The sequence below is a fragment of the Pseudochaenichthys georgianus genome, chromosome 11, assembly GCF_902827115.2.
Source record: "Pseudochaenichthys georgianus chromosome 11, fPseGeo1.2, whole genome shotgun sequence".
NCBI classification, from domain to species: domain Eukaryota; kingdom Metazoa; phylum Chordata; class Actinopteri; order Perciformes; family Channichthyidae; genus Pseudochaenichthys; species Pseudochaenichthys georgianus.
This window is the reverse complement of record NC_047513.1, coordinates 30710367-30717817: the sequence shown is the minus strand read 5'-3', so window position 1 is coordinate 30717817 and position 7451 is coordinate 30710367.

Here is a 7451-nt window from a genome sequence, read left to right as displayed (position 1 = left end):
CTATGCCATTTTCTGCCATCATCACTGATGGTATTATGGCTGCCTGTGGTGCACAGCTACATTTAGAGGTCAAAACTATACTTTCCTTTATTAAAAACCAATGTATCTGCCCCGATTCGCCGGTCAGAGGCTCCATTTAGCTTATTGAAAACGCTAGCCGCTCAGAGGATGCAACACTGGATATTAGAATAGAAACCATCATCTGGAATGAAACGTCAACAGGCCATATCCAAAACAGATCATTTTTCAGTCTTTATGTGCTATTATGTCTAAAATAATGATTTCAGTGTCTCCTATAATCTAATGAAAGATAAGTGATGGCGGTGGAAGCCATCTGCTTTGTTGGAATCGATGAACTGTCAAGAGCGGGAGGGTGGAAGAGAAAGTAAATGTTGCTGTGCCGTGATCAATAAAAGTAGAGTTGAAAATGAGCAAGCCAGTATCAGTCTGTGTTGTTTCCCTCTCGGCTGGAGCGGCTGTGTGTCCCCACCTCCGTGCAGGCGGCTGGTGGGTGAAGAGATGGAGGTGAGAGACAGGAGGCCTTCTGGTGCTAAAGGGGGGGGGGACAGAGTATGGAGGAGGACGTGTTAAAGTGTGTGTGAGAGGTGGAAATACTGTGGGAAGATATGGTGGACAGCTGGATTGCACATTCACACCATGAGAGGAACATCGCATGCTGATTCCTGTGACAATCAGCCTCCACAGACACATCAGCTGCCGCTCATCAGAGCCAATCATCTCGCTGACATCAAGTGGGCTCCTCAGAAGCTTTGAAGAGGCATAAGGACGGTTACTGTAATAAGCAGTTCTTTCTTATATTCACACTGTAGAGATCTAAACTCAGCTAATTCAAAAAGTACAAGGAAATCTGGCCCACAAATAAAACTTCTGCTTGTCTTATATTATACTCCTTAAATATATATGTTCAAATGTATTACACAGTATTCATGTACATAAGCCACATTTTCAAATACATTCAGTCAATTAAAGTTGGAAACATTTTCTAACAAATCTAAGCTGATGAGAAAAAGATATAACCCCAATAACTTATTTCCTTAACAACCTTGAAATACACCCCATTTCCTCTTATTATAATCAATCTGAAGCTTCTGTTTAAGGAATGAGCTGCGAACAGAATAACTGAAGCCTTCTGGAGAGCTGGGGTGGAGGCCGTTTTTTTCTTAAAGCATTTTCAAGTAACAAGTATAATTCATTGGATTGATTTTTCCAACTTATAACTTCACTTATGAGGCAATATAACCAACACAGTCTCACGGCATTTCGTGTTATAGTCACACAATTAATCTGTTGATTACACGAATCAATAGATTAATTTTGTGGCTATAACACGATTTTTGCATTTTTTTCGTGTCACACAGAACGATTTTAAAAGCAATGTAAATAATAACAAATTAGAAGGAAAAAGAGATACAAAAAAAATACAGATTTCAGTATTCTGACGATTTTAGAAGTATTGTATTTCTATTGGTAGTGTGTTTCGTGCCTGCACCAAATAATAACAGATTAGAAAGAAAAAAAGATTTAAAAAAATGCAGATTTCAGTATTCTGCGGCTCTGAGCCATTTCTTTTCCTCGCGGACGTAAAAAAAACTCCGACATTATACTATTTAAAATAAAAGGGTTAGGCTTAAAGGTGGGGTAGGTAAGTTTCAGAAACCCGCTCGAGATCGCTAGAATTTGAAAATACACAACCGGAGAAAATCTGCCACTTCCTCACAGAGCCCCTCCTCCAACACACACGAACGCGCACATGACCAATGAGGGCACGAGATAAGTGTGTGCCCCGATGGAAGGCTGACAAGCAGGGAGGCCATCCAATCCGTTTAGCCGGCACTTTTTACAGTATTACGGCTTCTACAGATCACATTTTTTTATGGATTTGTTGTTAAAGCACTTCAGATATTCATTGCTATCGGGATGTTAAGAGCATTCCATGGAATATAACAAAAAGTGTATCTCAAGCCGGTTTCTGAAACTTACCTACCCCACCTTTAATATATTGAGCAAGAAAATGTTTTTATGAACCCCACAGCTTCTGGTCTTCCAAGACCCGACCGGACAAAAAGACGTGGTGCAGGCACGGAACATACTACCTATAGAAATACATTGCTTTTAAAATCGTTCTGTGTGACACGAGAAAAATGCGAAAATCGTGTTGGTGAACACGAATCAAGAGATGAAATGAATTCCGTGACTATAACACCAAATGCCGTGAGACTGCATTGATATAACTCCCCTCTAGTCAGCGGCCCAGCCCTTCGTATGTGTTTCTGTATGTGGCCCTCTGTGATAAAGGTTTGGACACCCCTGGTATAGATCCTTTTTTAAAGCCCATAAGAAGGGCCAATGGTGCACAATCGGGATAACATGTTTCCAGAAGTCCATAAGCATCAAGGTACTTGTGGACAATGCTGCGAATGGATCTGGCCCTTCCTACATCCAGGACATGGTGAAACCGTACACCCCAGCACGTGCACTCCGCTCTGCATCAGCCAAACGGCTCGCTGCACCCGCACTGCGAAGGGGACCCAAGTTCCCATCAGCAAAAACACGTGGGTTTGCTATCCTGGCTCCAAAATGGTGGAATGAGCTCCCCATTGTCATCAGGACAGCAGAAAGCTTACACACCTTCCGGCGCAGACTGAAAACTCATCTCTTTCGACTCCACCTCGAGCGATAGAATTACTAACAAAGAACTGCTAACAGAGCACTTATATACTAATAAAGGACTGGCTTATCTATAGCCAGTTGAGTAGCACTTGAAATGTGTGGCTCTATGAAACCTGATGTACTTTATGATTCTGTTTTCTTCAAGGTTGTATCTTCTTGGTCGAACGCACTTATTGTGCGTCGCTTTGGATAAAAGCATCAGCTAAATGCAATGTAATAATGTAATGGATTTGGCGACATCTCAACATGTCAGCAGCCAGTAAGTATGACAACAAGTTACGGGTGTACCATGAAGAGAGCATATTGAGATGTTGCTGTTGCAGAGGTTCTTCCTCATGAATCTTGTCATCAGTCTTTGAACAACGATGGGGAATGATGTATGTGTACAAAGAAGGTATGTTTTTTAGGCAAACCTCACATTGCTAACACTGGTCAGGTGGTCTTTGGTCACAGGTGTGAGGGGGCGTGGCCTGGGGAACAAGGAAGAGAATTGTTTGTGGTGTGGATGGAGGACATGTTTGTGGAGGAGTAATAAAGGAGCCTTCAGTGCAGAGGAGAAAACACGTTTAACTAACTGTGTGATTTGAGGATTTTAAATACTGAGCGGAGGACTGGAAGTCAAGCCAAGACCAGATTCCCAACAACTGCATCTGGTAAGTCGTTCTGTGTTTTATTGAAAAGCATTGTTTTGGGGTTATATATTATTCCCTTTGGAAAGGAGCGCATACAGATTTTTGTTTTGAGGATGTTTGGATTGGATAATGCGAACTGTTTTGAATTGGACACACTTTTGAACGGTTATTTCCACCACAGCACTCGTACATATGCTCATATTAAATGCTCTCGAACTTTTATTTAGGTCCTCTCAAGGCTTTATTAAGTAGAACACCGACTTTCCAAAGTGATTGTTGATGTCTGCGAAGGCATTGTGTCTCTTTGGTGGTGTTTTCTGCACAGGCCCGGTCTCATCGTGGAAGGCTCAGAGGGGACCAGAGTACAAGAATTAGGCCAGCTATAAAAAGTGGATGAATCTCACTTTTGAAATGATTGCCATGAAAGACTTACGAGATGCTGCAGTGCAAAGTGGGGCAGCGTGAAGCATCCTGTGTGTGTGTGTGTGTGTGTGTGTGTGTGTGTGTGTGTGTGTGTGTGCCTGCAAGACAGAGACTGGAAGCACATCTCGCTTTGTTTATTAATGAAGGGGAACAGTGAGTGCTTCTGTGTGTGTGTCGGTTTCTGCCGAGAGGCTGATGGAAAGAGAGAGAGAATGAGAAGTGTCTTTACATCTGTGCGTGGGAGGATATTGCTAGAAAATGTCATACCTGTCATGTTTCCTCAATAACATTTATCAAATTGTGAGGTAAAATTTAAAGAGCAACACGCCTCATTTTAAGTGCAGTTTCGAATCTGAAAGCTCTCGACAGGAAGACCTTTCTCTAATCCCATTGATATTCAAAACCTGGCGCCTGTGCGTTCGAGCTCACACCGGTGTGTTCACAAGTTGAATTCTTACGATCCCTTGTGGCAAGAAGAGATCAATCAGAATCAGAATGCCTTTATTAGACCCACAGAGGGGGCATTGCATCCTTCCAGCAGGACAGAGCCACAGGCAGCTCGATGCTACATATGTTGAGAAAAAAGTACTAAGTTATGATATAATAAAAATGTAATATAAAAAAAAAAAAAAAAAATACTTTCCAAAATACAAATCCTGTATCCAGTTTGTATATTACAGTTATTAATGGCATATGTATATAATGTATATATTGCACATAGTTTGATGGTATTTAACTGCAGCAAGTTACACAATTTACAAGATACAAAATGCAAAAAAAAAACACCTTGTAACGGTTCTAAGGATTTAGCAGCCAGATATAAATTACAGTTATTAACGTTATATATATATATTGCACATATTGCACATAGTTGTTTGGTCAACGGACTTGAGCTTTACTGAAGTTAGCCTTTTCTTTAATGTCCAGACTGCTCAAATCAAATCAAAGTTTATTTATAAAGCACATTTAAAAGCGATCTCTGGTCGGGCCAAAGTGCTGTACATGTAATAAATACTACAATTACTTAAAAACACATTACTACATTCATAATAAGAGACAATAAATTACAACAGATATATAGAGAACACAGGGAAAAGTCCTGACTAAAAGGCCAGGGAGAAGAAGTGTGTTTTAAGTGTAGATTTAAAAGCCCCTAGGGTCTGGGCCGACCTCACATGAAGGGGCAGACTGTTCCAGAGCCAGGGGCCAGCTGCTGCGAAGGCTCGGTGACCTCGTCTTGGGCACTACCAGCAGCAGCTGATCAGCCGACCTTAAGGCTCTGGCTGGGGTGTAGCCAGAGGCGGCGCTAGGGGGTGGCTACTTGGGCTCAAGCCCCGGATGTTTTCTGAAAAGCCCCGGATATTTCACTTAAAAAAAAAAAAAACATTTAAAAAAAAAAAAACGTCTCGGGAGTAATGTGCAGTACCGGAGTCCACCAGAGAGGCAGCCACTGCGGGACATTAGCCTGCCTACTGCGTAGCCTGCCCTGAAGAAGAAGTGATCCTTCCTAGTGCCTGACGAGTTTTAAGCTAATAGCCTATAAAGTTATGGATATTAGAAAGTTATTGTCATCGAAACAGGCGCCACAAGCTGCAGCAGCAGCAGTATCAGCAGCAGACAACAATGTCATCACCAGCAGTGAATAAATGGATGATGTTTCAGGTTTGTTAATCTAATAGTGATATCTGCACTCTGGCTGACTGAATAAGAAGTGAAAAAGTATACATAACAAGAGAACTGACAGGCAACCCTCTGAATCAGACTCCGATTGGCTGTGACTGCATCCACTCAGAGTGTCCGATTCAGAAACGTGACTCTGACACTCTTTACGTCACAAACAAAGATGGTGGATGAGAATAGATAAAACGATAAGCAATGCGCCAGAATCAAGGTGAGACTATCCGCATCCTTTAAAACTCTACGCACATTGGTTTCACCTTAATAAGTAAACGACTATTTGAGTGCGTTAAGGCATTAGTTTGCTTCATTAAAGGGTGTTAATGAGTGTTCTCCAGTGCCTTTTGTCCGCTTTAAGGTGTTATTAAGGGCTAATGTTGCTCTCAAAGTGCACCAGATTGATGCTCTCAACTTCAATATTTAAAAAATAAATCTTCCCGGGGGAGCATGCCCCCGGACCCCCCAAGAGGAGGCGACGACCCCCCCTAAAGGATGTTCGGTCCACCCCCCACTTATAAAAAATAGCACTGTACCCCTGCACCCCCCCCCCCCCCCAACCCAACGACTCCTGGGCTAAGCCCCGGATCTCCTACAATCCTAAATCCGCCACTGGGTGTAGCGCTGGAGGAGTTCGGCTATATAGGCCGGAGCCAGCCCATTTAGGGCTTTAAAAACAAATAAAAGGAGTTTAAAATCAATTCGTGCAGCTGCTTTCTGCACTAGCTGCAGAACGCAGCTGCACGTCGACTATGACGCCTAGTCCATACCCACGTACAGAGCGTTGCAGTAGTCCAACCTCGAGGTAACAAAGGCGTTATTAACCCTTTCCAGGTCTTTAAAAGATAAAAACGACTTGGTCTTGGCCAATAGTCATATTTAAAAAAAAAAAAAAAAAGCAGGTTTTGTCTACGCTGCTGACCTGCTTATCGAATTTAAAAGCGCTCAGGTACAGACTGGGAGAAACAATGAATGCTGCTCCAACTTGGCCAACTTCCTTCAGACATCATTAAACTTCTCCTCGTCTCAGAGGCAGAGTTCAGTTGAAAGAAGGTGTTTGGACCTGTGAATCAAAACCGTATTCTGAACACATTCCTGTTTGAGAGGGGTCTGCCTGCAGACCTCCACTCTCAGGACACCTCCACTGTCAGACTCAGTACAGGAAGTGCACGCTAAGAATTCCAAAATAAAATCACCACTATCAGTACAGTGCCACTTTCCAAACAGGAAATGCACGCAAATACAAAATAAAATCGGATCGTGACACTTATTATATACATATATATATATCTATATATATATATATATACGGACACCTTGTATTGTAGTTACTATCAGTACAGCTGCAGCGCCACTTTCCGAACAGGAAATGCACGCTAATACAACATAAAATAGTGGAGGTCTGCACTGGAACTGTCCTGAGAGTGGAGGTCTCTAGGCAGGATCCCATGGCCAATTTAGGGGATTTACAAATAGACAGGAGAAGTAACTGAAGCGGGGCCCAGGCAGGAAATAGTGTCTAATGAAAGATGAACGATGTTGCCAAAGCTATAGCTATCAGCTTTGGTGACACACTGAAGTAGCAGTATATTTATTTCCTCGCCAAATATTATTGAAGGTCAACAATGCCAGTGAGCGTCTTTTATCAAAGCTTTCTTTTGCAATTAAAGCTGAATGGGTGTAACTGGAATATTACTCAGCTGGAGCTGGAAATGTGGCCAAGTACAGTCGCCATTTGTGTTCGCTCTTCCCATCACGTCGTAATAATTTTGAAAGGCTTTAAAGGTCCCGTGTCACGGCCATTTCTACTGATCAAAATTCCATTGTTGAGGTCTACGAGAATAGATTTACATTGTTCAATGTTCCAAACTCACATTGGATTCTCAAACATCTCTGTATCTTCCAATCTTTATACTCAAGGTCCATACCACATACAAAAAGACAAAACACACCAATAAATAAGATGAAAACAAACAGATTTTATAGTATGTGTATTCACTCTCTGTCCGTGTGAAGCTGACAATTGAGCGG